General features: G+C 51.7%; 1 protein-coding gene across 2 annotated transcripts in view; it reads right to left on the minus strand.

The window, feature by feature from the left end:
- The window catches only part of PACSIN1 (protein kinase C and casein kinase substrate in neurons 1), a 63,019-nt gene that overhangs the window by 13,326 nt on the left and 25,817 nt on the right, over positions 1–23,876 (minus strand). Inside the window, exon 1 of one of the 2 annotated variants that reach the window (XM_061195139.1) lies at positions 12,633–12,655. The exons of the other annotated variant lie outside the window; for it this stretch is intronic. The gene's annotated coding sequence lies outside the window, so the exon portion shown is untranslated. Of the gene's footprint in view, positions 1–12,632; positions 12,656–23,876 lie in introns of those variants that run through there. 2 annotated transcript variants of the gene reach the window in all.

The following is a 23,876-nucleotide window of genomic DNA, read 5'->3' on the forward strand; positions in this document are numbered from 1 at the left end:
CTAAGACACAATGCAACCAAATAAATAATAAATATTTTAAAAAATAAAAGCACATGTACAATGCTTGTGTGACAATTGGGTATTAGTGCTAAAATGTGTAGCCTATAAAATGTTTCCCCATCAGCATACCCCTGTATTAGTTTGTTATGTCTGATTAGTTTTCCCCCATCATGGATAACTAGGCCAATATATAACCAAAAAGTAGGTCTAGCACTGAGGGACATGAATGAACCCAGAGCAGGCAATGGAGCTACATCTGGCAGTGCTGGAAAAATATATTGATTATCAATGCTTTCTGTGCAAATATTTGCAATTAAAGTGGGGGGGAAATGATGGAAGAAATTTTCACGTATTGAGGTATGGGGAAGTCATTCTGGCTTACACATGATTTAATTTGAACTTTAGACTAACCAAAACAGCCTGTTTGTGGCCTAGTAAACACACATTGTATATCTGCTTTAACCATTAAGGGAAAAAAAAAAAAAAAAAAACACATTCAGAGAATAATACAAAGATGCATTTTGATTGTTATCCTCATTGTAATATGTCTACTAATTTTCAAATGTTTGTCCAGGTACTATGACAAGTAATCAAAGAGAGAGTTAATGTTTTCATAATATAAAATGTTGGGGACTTCCCCAGTGGCGCAGTGGCTAAGAATCTACCTGCCAATGCAGGGGACATGGATTCGATCCCTGGTCCGGGAAGATCCCACATGCTGCAGAGCAACTAAGCCCGTGCGAGACAACTACTGAGCCTGCGCTCTAGAGCCTGCGCGCCACAACTACTGAGCCTGCGTGCCACAACTACTGAAGCCTGCGCACCTAGGGCCCGTGCTCTGCAACAAGAGAAGCCACCACAACGAGAAGCCCACACACTGCAACAAAGAGTAGCCCCCGCTCGTCACAACTAGAGAAAGCCCGCGCGCAGTAACAAAGACCCAACGCAGCCAATAAATAAATTTAAAAAAAAATTTTGATGCTAAGCTTGGAACTTGAGACTATTTCCAACTCTGTGTCGTTCCCAAAATTAGGCAGGACTACGCCCCACTTCAGCAGGAAGTAGCGAGAGCAGTTGTCACGCCATTCACTCAAAGATTTGGGGAAACCTGGAACAGAAATGGAACTAAAACAGAATTCCTCTACCAAGTCTATGATTAACCTCTGTATCCAAAACTTTATTCCCTTTCTTGTTTTGTACCTGTCCCTCCTCAAGACTGAGGAGTATCAAAGAAAAGGGGGTATTGAAATGGAGCAGGACCCTATGGTCCTTGCCCCACATGTCCTCAGCCTGCCTTTTGAGTGTGGAAAAACTTTAGCCAAAGAGTAAGTTTAATCAGAGAAGTGAGAAAATGAAGAAACAAAGGAAAACAGTCCAATAAGACTAAATAATAATAGATTAGTCATTAAGCATAGTCAAGGACCATTAGTTCCTCCTCAAGGGCTATAGATAATACTCTGAGCCATATCCTATGAGCTGTCTTATAGATACTAAAACCCCATCAGGTGGAAGAAGTTAACTACATGATGACCAGGCTGTAGCCATGACATAAGCTGCCACAATTCTGAGAGCTGGCCTCAAAGAAATGGGAATAAACCAACCCTGGAACTGAAGATTAACTGTACTTAAAATAATCAAGATGCTCTACGTCAAAAAAACAAACAAGCCAATCAAAAAATGGGCAGAAGATCTAAATAGACATTTCTCCAAAGAAGACACAGAGATGGCCAAAAAGCACATGAAAAGATGCTCAACATCACTAATTATCAGAGAAATGCAAATCAAAACTACAACGAGGTATCACCTCACACTGGTCAGAATGGCCATATCAAAAAGTCTACAAACAATAAATGCTAGAGAGGGTGTGGAGAAAAGGGAACCCTCCTACGCTATTGGTGGGAATGTAAATTGGTATAATCACTATGGAGAATAGTATGGAGGTTCCTTAAAAAGACAAAAATAGAGCTACCATATGGTCCAGCAATCACACTCCTGGGCATATACCCAAAGAAAACCATACTTCAAAAAGACATGTGGGCTTCCCTGGTGACGCAGTGGTTAAGAGTCTGCCTGCCAATGCTGGGGACACGGGTTCGAGCCCTGGTCCGGGAAGATCCCATGTGCTGCGGAGCAACTAGGCCATGCACCACAGCTGCTAAGCCTGCACTCTGGAGCCCGCGAGCCACAATTGCTGAGCCCATGTGCCACAAGTACTGAAGCCCGCGCGCCTGGAGCCCATGCTCCACAACAAGAGAGGCCACTGCAATGAGAAGCCCGCGCACCACAACGAGGAGTGGCCCCTGCTCACCACAATTAGAGAAAGCCCATGCACAGCAACAAAGACCCAATGCTGCCAAAAATAAATAAATAAAGTAAATATATATAAAAAAAGACACATGCACCCCAATGTTCATTGCAGCACTATTTACAATAGCCAAGACGTGGAAGCAAACTAAATGTCCATCCACAGAGGAATGGATAAAGAAAACGTAGTACATATATACAATAGAATATTACTCAGCCATAAAAAAGAACAAAATAATGCCATTTCGTTGCAGCAATATGGATGCAGCAATATGGATGGACCTACAGATTATCATACTAAGTGAAGTTAAGTCAGACAGAGAAAGACAAATACATGATGTCACTCATATGTGGAATCTAATTTTTTAAAATGATACAAATGAACTTACTTATAAAACAGAAACAGACTCACAGATTTCGAAAACAAACTTATGGTTACCAAAGGGGAAACATGGCGGTGGGCGGGGGGGGTGATAAATTAGGAGTTTACGATTAACATACACACACTACTATATATAAAATAGATAACCAACAAGGACCTACAGCACAGGGAACTCTACTCAATATTCTGTAATAACCTATATGGGTAAAAAATTGGAAAAAGAACAAATATATGTATAACTGAATCACTTTGCTGTACACCTGAAACTAGCACAACATTGTAAATCAACTATACAGCAATAGAAAATTTTAAAAATAAAAAAACAAGATGATGCTGATTAAACCACTGCATGACCAATTTCAAGATGACTGTCAGAACTGAATGCTGTTTCTGCATGTAGCCCCCTCCTTCTGTCTATAAAAGCTCTTGCCTACTGATTGTCAGTGGGGGGGGGGGGGTTGGCCTTTGGACAGGAATCTGCCCTCCCCCCACAGGTTGCCGGCCTCTGAAATAAAGCAAACTTTCCTTTCCACCAACCTTGCCTTTTAATTGGCTTTAGAGTGGCAAGCAGCTGGACTCCACTTTCAGTAACAACTCTACTAGGAGCTGTGAGCCTTGAGCAGGAGACAACTCACTACTTCTGCACCGCAGCCTTGGACACTATGCACCCTGATCAGTGAGGATGCTGGGCGAGGGCTAGTCTCTGCAAGATTCAGCCCAACCAGGGGATCCAGGCTGGCCCTCAGGCTCAGGGCAGACATGTGGCACCAACACCTAAGGATACTTGGTCAAGGGTGTCCCTCCCCTTCTCGGGTCTCAGCCTCCCCATCTGTTCAGAGGCTGGTGCTCTTTTGTTCCTTGCTCCTCTCAGGCACTAAATATATTTTGTTCCTTTCGCCTTAGCAAAGCCTCAGACACACCTTCCCACACTCACGCACAGTGGTGGTAGGTGGGCAGGAAGGCAGCTGAATTCATCAAGGGACAAAGAAATGAGTCTAAATTTTTTTTCTTCTTCATTTGGCACTTTTCACTTATACAGCAGTACTTGCTTCATGAAGAACATTTTGAATCTAGGTTTGAAGAAGTAAAGGGCAGGGATATTTAATGAAGGACTTAAGTATCCCTGGGGCCAGATACCATCTAGAACCCTTGGAGTCACAGAGCTCTGCTCTTTGGGCTCTCTAGCACGTACAGCTGTTAGCAGCTGGCGGTGGGGGCGGGGATGGGGGGTAGGGACATTTGGTTATGGGAGCAACGACGACACGGTTGAACCCACCCCTGGTAGTGGGGAAGTGACTCCACACAACCTTGACGGAGGGCAACTTGGTGCTCTCTCCCACCCTTAGAGGCACACACCCTTCACCCAGCAGCACCACCCCTAGGAATTTACCTGGAAGGTAATGCCACCCAATTTCATCTACTGCAGCACTGCTTGTAAAAACCAAAGGCTGGAAACAACCCAAATGCGCGGCCGCAGGTGACCAGTTAAGTAAATTACCATGCAGGCCTGCAACAGAATGCTCCGGTCTTGAATGGAAGGAACCCTCCAAGCCATGTCACTGAAGCAAAACGAGCCAGGTTCAGCGCAGTGTGGCTGGATGCTTCCATTTTTATGGGGGGAAACGTATGAGCAGAGAATATTTTTGGAAAGCTGAGTAATGGTAGTTGCCTTCAGGGAACTAGGTAGCTGGGGAATGGGAACGGGGAGGGATTTTTCACCATGGGTCCTTTTGTGTCCTTTAGATTTTGCCTTGCATAAATTGTATATTTTTAAAAAGCCTCCAGCCAGTGCTGGAGAAGAGCTGAGGGAGCTGGGAGCCAGGACCGAGGGTGCACTTGAGGCGTGGAGGGAGGGGACAGAGCAGTGCAGACCCGGCAAGTCAGGCTAGAAGGGAATGCAAGAAGGCCACTCTCCACATTGTCCAGATCCAGGGAGGGTGGGACTGGCTGCGGCCCCACCCTGGGTGTAGGCAGGGTTTCCCCAGCCTCCCGGCTGAGGCAGCACATCTAGTAGAAATAGCTCTAGCCTTGGGGTCCCTGCTCTGCCACCAAACTGCTGTGTGATGCTGGGTGACTCACATGGCCTTGCCGGGCCTTGCTGTGAAATGTGGGTGATGCAACCAGACTTCAGGATTAGATGAGCCGGCGGTTAGGGTCCAGCCCACTCTAAACCTGGGAAAGACCCACACAGAGGTGGCCCAGGAAGACAGGCAGGCAGGGTCAGGGAAGGGACGTGGGAGGGGGCGTGGGAGCACCCCATCACCCCGTGGCCAGACATGCCACCCCACCCCGCCCCTGCCTCCTCCAAATCGGCCTCACACCGCCACCCGGGGGCTTAACTCTGGCAAATGCCTGGTCCTCCCTGAATGGCGGTCAAGGGCTGCCATCACTGAGAGCGCGGCATCTCTCAGGTCAGGAAGCTGGCGTGGCCGGAATCTGCTGCTCCCGGTGGACAAGCCCCATCTGCTCTCACCTGTCCTCAGCCCATCAAACGGGCACAGCGCCCACCTGACTTTTCTCACCGTGGTTGTAAAGCTACTGTGGCCCTGGAAGCCCTATATCATTAATAATAAGAGCTGGCATTTATGGAGCACGGACTTGGTGCCAGGGCCTGTCGGCATGTCTTAGTGCCTCTAATCCCCACCGCAGCCCTGTAAGGTGGGGGCCGTTCTCACCCCCACATTGTAGATGAGCGCCCTGAGGCTGAGACCCGACTGAAAGAGCCTGTCAGCTCTCACTTCTGATTTGTCACCTCTGTTGCTGGAATAGGGGTGAGAGTCCCATTTCAGGATGGGCCCTGTCTGTGGAGCCAGGGAAGGTACCGGGCCTTTCTCACCCCCAAGGATGCCGTAGCCCTTGGCACGCATGTGGCACGGGAGGTATTGGGCTCTGGCCCCAGCTTGACCTCTTTTACCAGTGAGATCTCAGCTGGGTCGCGTCATGGGTATCTCAGTTTTCTAACTCATATGATGAGAAAACAGTACTTGAGTCTTCAAAGAGCAAATGACAAAAGGGTGGTAAGTTCTTTTTGAAAAACACATACCACTATGGAAATTTGAAGTTTTAGTGCAGGCCTTGAACTTGCCTTTAAGGAGAAAAGAGCCCGAAGGTGAAAGGTGTTCCCCCTCAGGCCCCAGGCCCACTACCAGATGCCTCTAAAAGACTTTGGGGGGCAGAGGCCTTGGTCATGTTCCCTCGACCCCTGGCTTGGAGAAGGGATAGAGAAATTAACAGCATGAGCCCAGGGAGGGCAGGAGGGTGTGGACGGCACCATGTAGATTCCTAGGCATTAGCCACTAACAACCACAGGCCTCGGAGTCACCCAGCTCCTCTTTCTTCTCGCACCCCACACCCAACCCATCAGCAGATCCTGAGCAGTGCCTGGCACATAGTAAGTGCATGATCCTTATTTGTAGAATGATGAATAAATGCTAAGGACCTTCTGGAACATTCATTCATTAAATAGCAGAAACACTGAATTCTGTACCCTAGAGCCAAACATAGTCACCTGCACACAGTCGGTGTTCTATAAATGTTGATGATGATGACACAACCAAGAGCTGGAATCCCAGAGGAGGGGGTCCCAGATCCTTCCTGTCCTCTGTTTCCGAGTCCCCTTCCTCTCCTCTTGGTCAACCCTCAGGGTCCAGTTCCAGGGTCTCTTCCTCCTTGATCCCCCATGATGATTCTGCCCTCGGGATGGTGCCCTCCATCCCTAGGGATACCGCAGCACAGACAGAATAGGTAGCAATCGGGCTGTCACGTCACCCTCTCTTCACTCTCCCTTCATATTAACCACAACCATTTTTGAATACCTACTATGTGCCAACCTCTTGATGCACTTTATTTCTAATTCTCATAACAACCCATTGAGATGAGTGATGACTTCCCTGCCTTCTCTGAGACTCAGAGAGGTTAAATAACATGTCCAAGGTCACAGAGCAGGGAGGAGGCAGAGTCAGACCCAGACCCAAGGGTGAGTCCTTCCCCTGCCCCTCCGTCCCAGAGCCCGTACTCCATGGGTGTCACCCCAGCCCTCCTGGTCTAAGGGACTGGCTCAGCTCAAACCTGGGCAGGGCCATGAGAAGCCAGAGCTGCCTCCCCCTCACCCAGGGTGGGTCTCAGATCCCACAAACATTCCCAGCAGCTCCCCCACCCCTCACCTCACCCAGAAATGGACGGGCTCACTGTGCCTGACGTGGGGCCACCCAAGGACCCTTACCAGCCTCTGCTGGGGGTTCAGATGCAGCGAGAAGGATCCAGGTCAGCTGGAACATGCTGTCCTTCCACCCCTCCCTGTGACACACACCCCAAGCTCATTCCGGGCTCTGCTCCTTTGCTCACACCTTCTCTCCTGCCTGGGGTGCATGCTATCCTCCCTCCCATGGATCACCTCTCCCCAAAACAACCCTGCCTCCCTTCAAGGGCCAGCTCAGTCCCCCGCAAGAAGCCTACCTCAGCCCCACACCCGGGTGCGGCTCCTCATCACACCCTGCCATCAACCACGTCTTGCTGGCTTCAGGATGCAGCCTGCTCTCCTGACATGCACAGCAACTCCCACCAGATCAGCACTAGGAGCAAATTAGTTAAGGGCCCTGCCGTGGGGCCAGACAGAGCGACTGGGTTCAAATCCCGGCTTTGCCACTTTACTGGCTGTGTGACTTTGGCAAATTGCTTAAACTCTCTGCACCTCAGTTTCCTCATCTGCAAAATGGAGGTGACGATACCACCAACCCCATGGAGTTGGTGTGAGGGTGAAATGAGTAGCCACGGGAAGCACCGCGTTAACTGTTATTATTACTATGGGTATTATTACCCGCTCTTGCCACAGCTGCAGAGCTTTCAAAACAGGAGACTGTCTGGATGATCTCTCTGGATGACCTCACGTCTCCTTCTCCCCTCTTTGGACTAACACCCCCATAGACCTTTGCTAAGGACTGACTTGTGTTCCCCTCAAATTTATATATTGATACTCTACCTCCGCAAAGTGGCTGTATTTGGAGATAGGGCTTTTAGGAGGTAATTACGGTTAAATGAGTTCATAAGGGTGAGGTCCTAATCCAATAGGATTGGCATCCTTATAAGAAGAGGAAGAGCTCGCCCCCTCTCCCCGGGCTCAAGCAGAGGGAAGGCCGTGTGGGGACACAGCGGGAAGGCTGCATCTACAAGCCCGGAAGAGAGGTCTCACCAGGGCCCTGATAGGCTGGCATCTTGATACTGGACTTCCAGCCTCCAGGCTGTGAGAAATAAGTGTCTGTTGTTTAAGCTGCCAAGTCTGTGGTATTTTGTTACAGCAGCCCGAGCTAAGACCACCTTCCATGATGGTTGGGTCTCATCTGGAACCCCAGGTCTCCAGGTCCCCTGTGAAGAGAAGATCCCAGGCCTGGCTTTCTCTTGCCTTCTCTTCGGGTCTAAAAACCAGGCTCCCCAACCTCCATCTTCTGTGAGGTAGGTCCCCAGGGCAGTCCCCAAAGCGCCCTGCCTTCAGAAACAATAAACCCCAAGGTGGGGAGGCGGGAAGAGGATGGAGGCAAACGGGGAGACTGAGGGAGGCAGAGCCTCGGTCTCACTTGAGGCTGGAGGGCCCCAGAGGGGCGCAGAGCTGAGGGAACGGGTGGGCCGCGGGGTTCATCCCTGCGGGAAAGGGTTGAAGGCACCGCACCCCAGCCGCCCCTGGCTGGCCTCCCCTCCCCTCCTCCCGGCCACTCCCCCGACTCCAACCTTCAGCCCTCACCACTCCTATCCTATCCCCTCTCCCTCCAGCCCCATCAGGCCCCAGGCCCTCTCTCTCCTCCAGAAAATCACCCCCTGCGCTCCCCTGCTCCCAGGCCGCGGATGGGGCAACGTCCATTAGGCCCACCCGTCTCTATGGAGCCTCTAAGACCATTCTGGGTGCTGCAGGCTCAGCAGGGAAGGAGACCAGGCCTTCCTCCCATGGAGCGTACACTCCAGTGCAGACAGGAAGCCAAGCAGTGGATAAACATCACCTCACTAGGTGATTAACATTAACAACAGTTGAAGAAAACCAGGCAGGGAAGAGGGTGGTCAGGGGCAGTCTCAAGCAATGACCGGTGGAACAGGTGTACACACACCCCGGCTCCCCACCTTCCTGGCTACACTGGCTCTCAGAGGTGCCCAGTGGGATCGAGCCCCAGCTGCCCACAGTGGGAACCAGCTTACTCAAGCTCCCTTCATGCCTCAACTCCACACTCTCTGTGTTTCCAGGGGACCACCTCCCAATGAACCACTCTAATCATAGCCTTGTCTCAGGCTCCACAGATGGGGAGGCAGGAGTGGGAGCTGGTGGGAAGACAGGCCCCCATCCTCCCTGCTCTGGATGCGTCTCCTCGAGACCAGTCATCCCACACATGGGTCCTCTGTCCTGACAGGGTGTGTCCTGTCCTGAGCCCTCTGCATCTGTGGTCTCCTGGAGGGCAGGAACCAGGTCTGCCTACCCTGTGGATGATGCTCCTGGTGGGTGCACAGCAGGCTTTCCCGAGGCACAGAACTCTGACCAGGAAGAAGGGGCCCTCCGTCTTGAGCAGCACTGGGGGTGGGACGCATGCAGCCCACTCTCCTCCCCTCCCTGGCCGGGTACAGCTGTCCTGGCCATGGCTGGGTCAGAAAAAGGCAAGAAGCGTGCACCCAGTCCATGCAGGACATCCTGTCCAACTCGATGCCCTGGGGCAACTGCCCAGCCAGGGGGGCATTGCATCCCTTCCCCTGCGAGGGCTGAAACCATTACAGCACGGATGCAGGGGGCCAGCCACTGAGGCAGAGACTCCTGGCTTTAATTGCAGCCCTGATCCTTATACTGCAGCTCTGGGCTACAGCATGAGCAAACCAGAAACCCGCCTGCCTCATGGAGCTGACGTTCTAGAGGGCTAGACAGACAAGAAACCAGATGAAAAAGTAAATGATCAAGTGTGGTAGAAGGTGACAAAAGCTCTGGAGAAGAATAAGGTAGTGAAGGGGTCAGGGAGGGATGGTGGGGGTTTAGGAGCGATGCTGTTTTACACAGGCTGGTCAGAGAAGGCCATTCTCAGAAAGTGGCATTTGAGCAAAGACCTGAAGGAGGTGAGGGAGGGCACCATGCAGATATCTGGGGGAAGAGCATCCAGGCCGAGGGAACAGCCAGTGCAAAGGCCCTGAGGCACAAGCATGGCTGCCATGGTTGAGGAACAAGGGGGCCATGTGGCTGGAACAGAGGGAGTGAGGAGGAGAGGGGAAGGCTGAAGTCAGAGAGGTTGGTGGGGAAGGCGGGGAGAGAATGCAGACACATGGTGCCTTGTAGGTCCGAGTGAGGCCTGTGACTTTTCCCCCATCAAGTGAGATGGGAGCCACTGCAGGGTGTGAGAAGAGGTGGGATGTGATCTGGCTTAGGGTTTTTTTGTTGTTGTTGTTTTTAATATTTATTCATTTATTTATTTGGCTGCACCGGGTCTTAGTTGCCGCGTGCAGGATCTTTTAGTTGCTGCATGCAGGATCTTTTTCAGTTGCGGCATGCGGGATGCTTTAGTTGTGGCACGTGGGATGTTTTAGTTGCGGCACGTGGGATCTAGTTCTCTGACCAGGGATCAAACCCAGGCCCTCTGCATTGGCAGCGTGACGTCTTAGCCACTGGACCACCAGGAAAGTCCCTGGCTTAGGTTTTAAAGGCTCCCTGGCTGCTGGGGGCGTAGGAATAGGGGACTATGGGGGGCAAGAAGTACAGGGCACCTGCTGGCAGGTGGCTGCAGCCCTCCCATCAGGGAAGATGGGGGCTCAGACCAAGGTAGTAATGCCAGAAGCAGTGAGAGGCGGGTGGGATGGGAAATACTCAGACTTGGGGCCAACAGAATTTGCTGATGGTTTGGATGTGAGTGCGAGAGGGAGGAGGAGTCAAGGGTGGCATCAGGGTTTGGGCCTGAGCAGCTGGCAGGTGGGGTGCTGTTTCCTGAGATGGAGAGCACCGCAGGAGGAACAATTTAAGGGAGATGGGAGCTCAGTTTTGGCGCCCTGAGAGCCAAGTGGAGATGTTCCTTCTCCCCAGAGCTCCTGCACTGGGGGCATGTGGGGAGGGGCCAGCCTGGGCCAAACTGTTTTTCTAGTCCTGGGGCCCTGGCCTCTGAGTGCTCCTGGGGCTTCCCTTCAGCTCTCTCTGATGCTGGGAAGGCTGCTGGAGGTGGGGGGCATGTGCCCTGGGCTGTGAGCCCACTGGGGGTGATGGGGTGGGGCTGGGAAATGGGCCCCAGGAGGCCATTCTGCTGGCTAACTGCCCCAGAGCCTTAGGGCAAAAAGAGTAGGAGAGAGACAGAGCAAGCAAAGACAGACCCCAGGGGGACATGGGACAGAAAAAAATTGAAAAGAAGGGGAATGTGGCCTAGAGAAGGCCAAACAGGAATGGGGGGGGGGGTGGTCAGGGCCAGGCCTGAAGGGCCTGGGGAAGGGACAGATCCTTCCAGCTCTTGACCTCCAGGCCTCACCGGCCCTTGTTGTGGCCGGGATGGAGGCTGGTCCAGCTGTAGGAGGTGAAGCAGGATAGACACCAGTGCCGGCCCCAGGCCCTGATCTGTGCCGGGGCTCAGAGAAGCAGGGGGCAGATGGTGACAGTGCACACGGGTTACTGGGTTGCCAGCTTCTGGGCAGATCTGCAACCCCACCCAAGCTCCTGCCACCTGAGACCCGCCCTCTCACCTCCTGGGCCCTTAACACTGAAGGGGGAGGCCCTTGTGCCTATACTCAGCAGGTGCAACTAAGGTTTGCAGAAATGAATGGAGCCACGTCAGCCTCTCAGCACATATTCCCCAGCCCCATCACACTGGCCCCTGTCCCGGGTGCTCTCACTCCCCAAGTGCCCAGGGAAGGGGAAGCTCCACAGAGTGGTGCCAGGACCCAGCCAAGCTCTCAGGGGGTGCCGGGGACGGAAGGCAGGCAGGAGAAGGGGGCAAACCCTCCAAGGCCCAGGCACCCTAGGCACGCCTGAGGTTGCACACACCACCCCCTGCCCCCTCAGGCTGGGACCTCCTCCCCACGCTGGCCGAGGCCCTTTAGCTGTGGCCCAGGGCCCACCAGGACCAGGTGCACCCCACCCACTGCGCTGCTGCAGGCCCTCCTGCCCCCTCCGTGCCCAGAGCCAGGCAGTGCGGCCCAGCGCCTCCCCAGGCCCGGCCCCACCCCCTCCTGGGCAGCAGGCAGCGGATCCTCTGCAGTGCCCCGAGCTCCCCCAGCAGCAGTGGAGTCATCCCCAGAAGCAATGCAGCAGAGGCACAGAGAGAGCGGGAGGGAGGGCCACAGGCACCCCCCCACCCAATCAGGGCCCACTCTCCTATACCCCAGCATGGAGCCCTTGGGCTTGCTGCAGTGGTGTGACAGGGGTCCTTTGGGAGATCTGGGGGAACTGGGTCTGCAGGGAGAACAAGGAGGGGTAAGGGCCTCAGCTTGGGGGAGAAGAGAGATGCCTCCCCCCTGACCCGGGGCTCTAAGCCCAGGGCCTGAGAGCAACGGGGCCAGCAGGGAGGCTGCTGATGGGGGAGGGGGGGTTCTGCTGGTTCCAAATGGCCAGGGCCCAGCAGTGCCCTGAGCGGGGGCGGGGGGCATCCTCACCCACCCACCCCCACCAGCCTCAGACTGGGGAGCAGGCACTTTGGGTTCCTGGGAGCTCCAGCCCCCTTGGCCTGCTCTGCCTGGGAAGAGGCATTTCTCCAGTCGGGACCTGTGGCAGGGGTGGAGAGAGGGACAGAAGTGCAGAGGAGGAGAGCTAGCAGGGGCACAGTCCTCCTGATGGGGAGGCCCCAGGTTCTGAAGAGGGCCTCTCAGGATGCAGGCTGCTCCCCACCAGGTCTACTGGCCCTGGCCCCTTCGGCCCCTGTGCTTGCCACCAGGTACTGCCGGTAGGAAGGCAGGACAGCTCCGGGGCCCCACTCTCCGTGCAGCCTCTTCTGGCTGTCCCCACCGGAATGCCTACCTGGGCCCGTCTGGGCACCCAGCCAGGGGCACGTAGGAGTGCACTGTCCCCACTGGGCCAGGCCAGGGCCGGAGGGGCCGGCTGTCCTCCTCCTTCTCCGTGGTGGCGGGCGGGGAGGGGGCCTGGCGCCCGGGCCAGGAGCTCTGTCCTCTTGGGTTCCCTCCACCGCTCGCTGCTCGTGAAGGCAGCAGCGCCCGAACTGCAGAAGCCAGCTCCCCGCCCCCACGGCCGCCTCCTCCCCCTCCCGCCTCCCGACCCGCCTCCTTCTCCCGCCCCCCGCCTCCTTCTCCCACCACCCACCTCCTTCTCGTTTCTATGGCAACCGGGCAATGCTCGCTCAGCCAGCCTCTTTCCCGCGTACACCGGGGGACGCCCGCCTACGTTGCGGCTCCTGCATCCACGGGCGGTTGGGCACGCGCACACTTCACCTTCCCAGGCTCTTGCAGCCACGCCCCACGGGGTGGGGGGGGGGTCCCTGCTCCAGCCCCGTCTTCTCTTTCTGCCTGAGACCCTGCTCCCCCAGCATCCCTTCAAGGCACTGTAAGCTGCACCTTTCCACATGCTTCCCTCAGGTCCTTAAAATCTTACCGCGTGCCTCTCTGTAAAACATTTCTACTTGCTTAATCATTTATTCTCATTCAGTCATTCCTCAATTCCAAACTTTTATTCTGAGATTTTTCTGTGTCAGGCCGAGTGTGAGATGCTCGTCTACAATCTCATTCCATGAGATTCCATACCCATTTTACAGATTGGAAACTGAGGCCCGCAGTAGTGAAACAACTCGTCTGGGCATCCAAGGCTCCTGGGCTTGTTATTGGCAGCGAGGCTTTGTGATCCGAATTCTGGTGCTGCTCCCACAGGCCACAGCTGTCACACACCCCTTAGAGCAAACATCTAGGCTTGTACCACACACGTATGACTCATTAGCACCAACATGTGTCCATGCACATGTGCACCCCAACGACACACTTATATATACAAACACCCATCACGTGCATCTGCACACGTGCATTTCCACAAATCTGTGGATCTACCTATACATGCACAGGTAACACATACACATACTTACACATAACTCTAACACTAATATCAGTGTACACACATCTACACGGATCCAGAACATGTATCACACAAACCCTTCCTACATAAAATCACAGCTATACACGCAAGCCCCCAACCCTAGCCTTATGGGACGGATCGGTGACACAAGTGTCTCAACCAGGAGAGGATCTGTCTGCTCTTCTAGATACTAATCTGCCCACCGTGTCTTAGCTTGGCTGCTGGAGGGACTGGAGGGGACTGGGGTTGGGAGGAGATGGGGTCCACCCTCCCCCACTCCCTCTCCCTCATTCTGAAAGTCCTCTGCCTGGTCCAGACTAGATCCTACCTAGAGCCCCCTCAGCCTAGGAGGCTCACAGATATTCCCCCCACCCTCCTAGCTGCTGTCCAGTCCTGGTACTTGGAATTATGACAGGATTGAGTAAAATGGGACCCTCCTCCCCAGAGGAAGTTCCAGACTCAGACAGCCCTGCCACCCCCTCCTCCCCAGGAGGGATAGCATCCAGTGGGGGCCGGAGCGGGGGCTGTAGATCAAGTGGAGAAAGGGGCCCAGGACACACAGTGTTCCCCACAGGATGTGCTGACCCCAGCCCAGCACCGCCTCAGAAAGACCTCAGGCAGGATGACTGCAGCCCCTGTGCCCTAGGGTGATTCTCAGGGACCCCACACAGCCTGGAGAGGGCACACACAATCAGAAAGAACCAGAAGCCCACCAAAAATTAAGCCAAAAAGTGCCTGTTAATAATAATGATAGCCTCTTCCATAGTTCATCCCATCTAAGACCCCTCTCAATCATAAGACTGCTGCCAATTAAACCAAGACATGCTATAAATTGTATGAAGCATCCTAATATCAGTGATGTCAAATGTGAGGGGGAAATCATCTTAGAATAGATGAAATAGGGCATTTCATTCATTCAACGGATATTTACTAGGCACCCACCACGAACTGTTCTAGGTGCTGGGACACAGGCCGTGGGCAGAACAAAGTCCCTGCCCTTAGGAGTGACGAGCTAGTGGATTTACTGATTCCAGTTCTCCTGTAGCGTCTCTGGCTGTCACGGCAGCCCTGCAGGTGAGGTCACAGGACTGATTAGGAAACAGAGGCTCTGAGAGATTGAGCAATTTGCCCAAGGGGACAAAGCCAGAAAATGCCTGGGCTGGGATTTGAACCCTATGCCTGCCAAGCTTTTCCCGAGGCTCTATGTTGGTTCCATTAGGAAAGATCTGATTAGGAAACACAGTAACAGCCACCCATCTTCTAGGAGTTTCACAGCCAGGGTGCTTCTCATCCTTAGGTCAAAGGCAGGACAGGGTCATAAGTACTTGAAGTGCCAGTCACATAGTGGGCATGAGTGAGGACCCCTCCCCCAAACGACCTCAGAGGTGACTTCCAGCCTGGCCTACTTGGGCCAGAAGCCTGATGCTGGGTGTCCCCAGGCCTGGAGGTCCTCAATAGTCGGTGAGGTCGACACCCAGGCCAAGAGGGTGGGGATGCCTGGAGCCTGAGAGCAGAGATTCCCGGGAGAGCTAGGGGGTGGGGAGGGATCGAGTTCCCAGGCCCTGTAAGCAGAGCCCCCTGCCCACCTGCCAGCCCCCAGCCTCGGATCATCTTTCTCCTAAAGAGCCGGCTCCATCCAGGGATACCAAAGACAGCTGCCCCCGACCCACCTCCATCAGCCTGATCCAGCCCCATCTGCTGCCTGGCAGACCCCTGAGTTCTGCCCTCCCACACTCAGGCAGGCTCTGTGCGAGAAGCTGACCCCTTCTGTCGCCCCCCACCTTCCCCAGGCCAGAGAGCATCCACCCCACCCCACCCTACTGTCAGCCTGATCAGCCCCATCTGCTGTTGGGAGGGCCCCCAAGACAGGTATCATAAGGGTAGAAGACAACAAGATTGGGATATCCTTAGTTTTTGTCAAAGTTGACATCGATAAGAGACCCCCCAAACCAGGAAAAATACGGGTAATAGGTTACACCATGTCAGCCTGTGCCCTTTGAAACTACTCCGTCTTTATCTCCTACCTCCCTCATCTCCTTCTTCCCAAGTGAACCCCATTCAGGGGAAAATTGTCCTCTGCCACAGTTTTGTTGCAACTTTCCTCTGCATGTTAATTGGGCTAGAAAAATATCAAGGAGTCGCCATCTGCAGCCTCCACTTCCCTACTTGTAGGCCCTGGACAGGCCCAGGGACACCCCCCATGCCACACACACACACACACACACACCCCATGCCCGACCTCAGCCCCCATTCCTGGACCTTAATCGTGTTCCAGTCCCACAGGTGGGATCAGTCTACAAATGAGGAGGGGGCCTCACCCAGGCCACAGGGCAGCTGCTCTCGTGCCCCCCAGGAGCAGCCAACCTGTTCTGTCACCGCCTCCTTGTTCAACCCAAAGAGTATAATTGCCCCCCTCCCCAGCCCAGCAGTTATCCTCCGTGTTCCCCAGTGCTGGGTAAATGCAATCAGGGCTCATTAACTGCTGCTTTGTATCTCATTTGCATAATGCCCCATGACTGTCAAAATGCCAGAATCCTCCCAAAACCTCTGCCCATGACAGGAGAATGGAGCAGATTGCTGGCCAGCAATGGAGAAATAAACTGGACAAAGCTCTGCTGAGGGTCTGTGTAGGGGACTAAACACGTGGAAGGAATCAGAGGGAGAAAACCAACAACTACTTTGAGTTTCAGAGCCTGAAAGGTCCCCAGAGGAGGGGCAGTCGAAACTTACTGAGTGTGTGCTAAGGCCAGGCACTGTGCACAGTGCTTTACACACTTCACCCACTTGTTTTCCACAATGAGCCATTTTACAGGTGTGGAAACTGAGGCTCAGAGCAGTTACGGCCTCACTATTCAAAGCCTGGGTCCCAGGTCCCACAGCTTGGGCATCACCTGGGAGCTGGTAGGAAAGGCAGAATCTCAGGTCCCACCCCAGACCTCCTGATCAGAATCTGCATTGTCACAAGATCCCAGGAGATTAGAGTCTAAGGGACTTGGCCCGTGATATAGCTTGAAGATGATGCTGGTGTCAGAACTGAAGCATCTGACCAAATCCCACGTCAGTGTCTTTAACATTTAACAAACGTTTCCTGAGCACCTACTACATGCAGCACTGCTCTAGGCAGCGGGACACAGCACATAACCACGAGATAACCCCATGGATGTTTCATGCCAAAGTGGGAGACACTCCACAAATAAAGAGTAAAAGTTCAAGTGATGATGGGAACCATCAAGAAAAATAATGTGGGTAAAGGGATAGAGAGGGTAAGTGGGGGCCATTTATCCCTCTTTGAAGAGATAACATTTGAACAAAGACTTATATAAAGGGGAAAAGGAAGTATGTGATAATTTGGGGGGAGACTGTTTCTGGCAGAGGGGACAGCAAAGGCACATGTCCTGAAGTGGGAGTGAGCTCGGCACACTGAAGGCACCCAAAACTGAATGGGTGGGTGGACAGGTGTGTGGGTAGGTGAAGGGACAGCAGAGAGGGGAGTAAACAAGGTAGGAACAAAGAACAGGCAGGGGCTAGATCCTGTAGGGCCTTGTGGACCATGGTGAGGATCTGGATTTTATTCTAAGCAAGAAAGGAAGGCACTGGTATTTTTGAGCAAGGGTGGAGAAGAGGTCCAGTTAATGTTTTTGAAAGATCACTGTGGCTTTGATATGGAAAAGTTACTAGAAGGAGGCAACAGGCTAAAACAAAGAGACCAGTTAAGAGGCTTTTGCAGTATTTATTCCCAACAGAAATGAGTGTTTGTGGTCACTGAAACCCATGACCAAGAGCACTTGTAGCAGCTTTACTCATAGTAGCTCCAAACTGGAAGCAACCCAAATGCCCATCCACAGAAGGACTGATCAACAAATCGTGTGGTTATTGCATGCAGTTGAGGTAGTTTGCTTTTTCACTGCTGTCTAGGACTCCACTGTGCAAATGCTACCGTGTGGTTTGCTTACATAGTTGAATACTATACAGCAATGAAAAGCATCCAACTACACACAACCACATGGAAAAAATCTCAAGACATCATGATGAGCAAGAGAAGCACAAACCGAGAAGAACATACATAGTGGATTCTATTTTTTTGTTGTCGTTGTTGACAGAGATTTTTTTATTTCTTTTCTGTTGACTTCAGGGTCAAGTTTGGCCTTTCTTGTGGATTCTATTTATATGAAGCTCAAGAACAGGCAAATCTGGATTTCTGGTTCCTGGGCAAAAGATGGAGTAAATGTACTTGTCCCTTTTCCTTCTGCAAAGTCCAGCTAAAAACCCTGGGCATTACATATAAAACAAACATAAGAAGACTCTAAAGGGGGAGAGAAGAAGGCAGACTGACTAGGGACCTCAGGACCCAAGGAACGACAGTGCAGTGAGTTCTCTGGGTTTTCTTTTTGCCTGCTATATCCCAGATGTGTTGTGGGAGAAGTCAGCAACCCAGAAAGACCAATAAACGTGGACAAAAACAGCCCCAAGACAAGCCTCCTCTCTTTAGCCAAAGGACTAGGAAAGGTGCAGTTTAGCAAGACAAAAACTTTTAAAACAATAAGTGCCTTACTCTAGCCAAACACCATGGAAAAAACTGCAGCCAGTCCCACCCCATCCCTATGAGCAGGGGTCAAGTGGGGAGCCTTGCCTGGCAGTAACCAGTGCCCCATCCCCTACCACCAGGGTGTGGGGTGGTGGGTTCGCTGGGTGGTGCTTTCCCACATGGCCTCAGCTGGGGCTAAAATGTCCAAGACAGCTTCTTCATTCACACAACTGACCCTGTCCCTCCCCCTCCCCCCGTTCCCTCTCTGCCTTCCCTCTCACGTGCTCTCTCCAACGGGGTACCTGGCCCTACTTAACATGATAGCTCAGGGCTCCAAGAGCACACATTCCAAAAGGACAAGTTCTAATGTGTGGGCACCTACCTATCAAGCAAGCCTCTGCTTCTATCACGCCGGCCAGTGTCTCACTGGCCAAAGCAAGTCAATGGCCAAGCCCAGAGTCCATGTGGGAGGTGGACAGGGGTGGGGAATTGGGGGGAATTGGGGGGTGAGGCTTAACTAGGGTGTGAATAGCAGGAGCTGGGGTTCACAGGTGGGGGTAGGGAGCACCAGAGTACCAGACCACCACAGTAGGTCTATAACAGGGCCCAAGAATTTGCATTTTTTATGACCTTCTTTCCACGTAGCTCCCCACTGTGATACAGGCAGCCCAGTGAGCACACCTGCAGCCCTGCTCCTATCCTATAACACCTATTCCATGACACCGTCATCAAAGAGGCTTTTACACCTCCCCACCTGTCTGGGCACTGATCAAAAGGAATGCCACAATCGCTGTCCTGGGGGGCAGACAGCCCAGGACAGACACACACACAGTGGGGCACAAGACGCCTGTTCAGACACTGGCCTCTCCCACAAGCCTAGGGCTCTGGCTTTTAGTCCTGACTCAGCCCCATCCCAGCCCGAAGACCTGGCATGGGTCTCCCCTGTCTGCCTGTGTCAGTTTCCTCCCTCAAAGTGAGGGGGTTGGACTAGATTAGCAATTTCCAACTTCTGCACCACTCAGGGACCCTTTGCGTATTTTTTGACCCAAGGAACCCCACGTTTTGAAAGATTTTTGTCTACCAAACAAACTGCACATGCTAAGTAATTTTTTCAATTGGAAAACAAATTGACTTTTTTTTTTTTTTTTTTGCCACACCACGCAGCACACAGGATCTTAGTTCCCCCAACCAGGGATCGAACCCACACCCCCTGCAGTGGAACACAGAGTCTTTTTTTTTATTTTAAATAAATTTTATTTATTTATTTATTTTTGGCTGCGTTGGGTCTTCTTTGCTGTGCACTGGCTTTCTCTAGTTGCGGAAAGCAGGGGCTACTCTTCGTTGCAGTGCCAGGGCTTCTCATTGCGGTGGCTTCTCTTGTGGCAGAGCACGGGCTCTAGGCATGCGGGCTTCAGTAGTTGTGGCACAAGGGCTCAGTCAGCAGTTGTGGCTCGCGGGCTCAGTAGTTGTGGCATGCAGGCTCAGTATTTGTGGCTCGCGGGCTCTAGAGCGCAGGCTCAGTAGTTGTGGCGCATGGGCTTAGTTGCTCCGCGTCATGTGGGATCTTCCCGGACCAGGGATCGAACCCGTGTCCCCTGCATTGAAAGGCGGATTCTTAACCACTGGACCGCCAGGGAAGTCCCTTGACTTTTTACTCAATTAATTACCAGGTAGAGTTCTTGACCGGTATGGTATAATCAACATTTCTACTCTGAACTGAGAAAATTCTCACCAAAAGCAAAGAGCTCTGAGATATTGGGTGGACTGAGCTGCCTCAGCTGGGAAATGCTCAGTGTGGGGACAGCTTTTCACAACATTCAAAACAACCAAGCCTCAGGAATTCCCTAGCAGTCCAGTGGTTAGGACTCCGCGCTTTCACTGCCAAGGGCTCAGGTTCAATCCCTGGTCGGGGAACTAAGATCCCACAGGCCTCAGGGCGCGGCCAAAAAAAAAAAAAAATACAAAATAACCGAGCCTCTCTCTAGAATCTGGGGCCGGTGGGCAGGGGGATGCCAGCTGAGATCGGCCGGACAGGGAATCCTCTAAGTACGAACCCATCCAGCTCTAAGTAGCCTGTATGCTGAGTGCTTCTCGGGGCCCACCACGAGCCGGCAAGCTGCGGAGAACCATGGGGGCAACTCAGGGCATCTAAGGTGACACGGTCCATTACAGTTGCCACTGGTGCCATTGACTATTCAAATTTCAGTTAAATAGATTTAAATAAATTTGAAAATTCAATTCCTAAAAAAAAAAAAAAATCAATTCCTCAGCTGCAGTAGCCACATTTCATGTGTTCAACAGCCACATGTGGCTAGTGGCTACCATCTTAGTGCAGAAATAGTACATTTCTGGGCTTCCCTGGTGGCGCAGTGGTTAAGAATCTGCCTGCCAATACAGGGGACACGGGTTCGAGCCCTGGTCCGGGAAGATCCCACATGTCGCGGAGCAACTAAGCCTGTGCTCCACAACGACTGAGCCTGCACTCTGGAGCCCGCAAGCCACAACTACTGAGCCCGCGTGCCACAACTACTGAGGCCCATGTGCCCTAGAGCCCGTGCTCCGCAACAAAGAGTAGCCCCCGCTCACTGCAACTAGAGAAAGCCCGAGCGCAGCAACAAAGACCCAACGCAGCCAAAAAAAAAAAAAAAAGCCCATGCGCCACAACTACTGAGCCTGTGCTCTAGAGCCCGCGAGCCACAACTACTGAAGCGTGCGCACCTAGAGCCCGTGCTCCACAACAAGAGAAGCCACCGCAAAGAGAAGCCCACGCATTGCAACGAAGAGTAGACCCCACTCACCGCAACTAGAGAAAGCCTATGCGCAGCAACGAAGACCCAATGCAGCCAAAAATAAAATTAATTAATTAATTATTTTTAAAAAAGAAATAGAACATTTCCATCATTGCAGAAAATTCAAAGAGACAGTGCTAGAAGGTAGTCCATACAAATGCAGGCATGTCCAGTGTCACACACTTGATGGGGCCCAAAAGACGAGTTCCCTACACATTACATTCTAGTTGTTCCCCTGCTCATATGACACGATGGGGCTGCATTTCTTGGACCAAAAAAAAAAAAAAAAAAAAGAAAATGGTTCCAAAACACTGCAAAAGTCACATTTAGGGATATAGCCAACCTTTAAAATCATGTATTATGTTTAGAGAGAGATGATTAATCTCCTGACAAAACAGCATGACCAATAATATTTGGAGCAAGCCACCAAGTATGACCCCTGTCAACACCCCCCTCCCCCAGCCAGGATTCCCCCCCCTCCGCCCCCCCCCGCCCCCCCCCCCCCCCCCCCGGCAAAAAAAGGAGAGAGCCAGCGGCTGTGTGTTTGCTCCTCCTGACAAACAGAAACCTCTTTGACCCTGCCAACCCCATTCTTTGCATTCTATAGTATTTCTCTATTTTTAAAGAAAGGGCTTCGCCACAAGGGGGCAGGGTGGGAAAGATGGTGGGGATGTCTGATTTATCGTGAAAGTAATTTCCAGGAGCAGACACTGTTGGTTCTGTAACCAACAGTCATTCCTCTTTGGCTCTTGCCGACCGGAGTCCTGACTACATAACAAGTGACTCAGAAGAAATGCTGACTGGCCTAAGACAGGGTCTCTCAACTTCAGCGCTACTGACATTTGGTGCTGGATAATTCTTCGTTGGGGGATTGTCCTATGCATTGTAGGATGTTGGGCAGCATCCCTGGCCTCTACCCACTAGATGCCAGTAGCACCTATCCCCCAGTTATAACAAACAAAAACTTCTGCAGACGCTGAATGTCCCCTGGGGGGGTGAAATCAACCCAGATTGAGAACCACTGGTCCAAGATATAAACTCTAAGCCAGTGGTTCTCAAACTTGAACATTCATCAGAATCACCTGAAAGACTTGTTAAAACAGATTGCTGGGCCTCACCCCCAAAGTTTCTGATTCAATAGGTCTGTGGTGGGGCTCAAGAATTTGCCTTTCTATTGAGTGCTCAGGTGATGCTGATGATCCTGGTCCAGGGACCCCACTTTAAGAACCACTGCTCTCTAAGTGATTTGTGGCACACCTGTTCCCCTGGCCAGTTAGACCAGAGAGAAAGACCTTCCAGGAAAGGATTCCTTGTTGATGATAAGAGACATTTGGGAAGAAATAGTCTCATCTTCTTAGACATTGTGGAGTCTGCATGTGATGTCTGGAGCTGTGGTAGCCTAAGAGGAGGGCCAGAAAGAAGCTGGTTTCTGGAGGTGATTGAATCACAGAACTAACCAATGCTGGAGCTGTCCTCGGGAGATCCTGGTAACCAAGATAATGAGTCTCCCTTTTTGTTTAAGTAAGTAGTTCCCAAACTTTGCTGCCCATTAGAATAACTGGGAAGCTTTAAAAACTCACCCCATACGAATTAAGTCAGAATCTCTGAGTGAAGGACCCAACAGTCAGCATTTTTTAAGCCTCCCCCAGGTATTTCAATGTGCAGCCAAGTTTAAGAACCCTTGCTACTGAAAGTGTGGTTGGTAGACCATCAGCGTTAGTATTACCCAAAAGCTTATTAGAAATGGAGACTCTCAGGCCCCACCCCACACTCTGAGACCTACTGACTCAGAGTTTGCATTTTAACAGGTAATATGTGATCCATTTACACAATAAAATTTGAGTCACAATGATTTAAACCATTTTGAGTTGTTTTTTCTGTTATTGGCATCCCAACTGTTACCATCTGCAAGGCTCACACGTCTGAACACAGGGTTCACATATTTTAAAATATCATGTTGAAATAATTCTTTCAAGAGACCCCAGTAGTTTCCCCAACACTGGAGAGCATTGTGATGGTGGGCACACATCACAATGGTGGGTCATAAAGTTGACTATGCCCATCCCAACAACTTAGGATTCTACTTCTTGGCATACATTCTTGAGAAAATCTTATGTCCTCAAGAAAACAAACACAAAAATGTCCTTTGCAATTTTGTTAAATCAGAAAAGGGAGAAAACCTAAATGTCCATAGTTGGCGAAATTGATAAATAAATTATGGTATATTCATTACCATAACATTATCTAACATTTACTGAGCAGGCACTGTCCTAAACGCTTTACATGGATGGCCTTATTTAACTTCATAGCTTCCCTATAAGGCCGGCATTATTATTATTCCCATTTTATAGATGAGGAAACTAAGGTACAGAGCAGTAACTTGCCTAAGTTACTGCACAGAACTCACTGAGCTAGGCAGGATTTGAGACCAAGCAGTCTGGCTCTAGAACTGACCAAATCATTACAGTAGCCTGCCTCATGGGGAAAAAAATCTTCCCTGACCCTCTGACCTTTTTACACAGATATGCCCATCCTTTCCACATACACACTCATGTCTATCCCAGCACCTGTAGTATTTAACTGCAACTATTATTTTCATACTGGTCTGCTGGCCCTTCTTAGAGTGCTCTCAATCCAGAGGCACATGAGAATCACCTGGAACACTTTTTTTTTTTTTTTAAACTGTGGTGAGGGAATTCCCTGGTGGTCCAACGGTTAGGACTCCGCGCTCTCACTGGCAGGGGCTAGGGTTCCTCCCTGGTCGGGGAACTAAGATCCCGCAAGCCACGTGGCGCGGCCAAAAAAAAACCTGTGGTGAAAAATATATAACATAAAATTTACCACTTTAACCATTTTTAATTGTACAATTAG

The sequence above is a fragment of the Eubalaena glacialis genome, chromosome 7 (genome assembly GCF_028564815.1).
Source record: "Eubalaena glacialis isolate mEubGla1 chromosome 7, mEubGla1.1.hap2.+ XY, whole genome shotgun sequence".
In the NCBI taxonomy this organism is placed as follows: Eukaryota; Metazoa; Chordata; class Mammalia; order Artiodactyla; family Balaenidae; genus Eubalaena; species Eubalaena glacialis.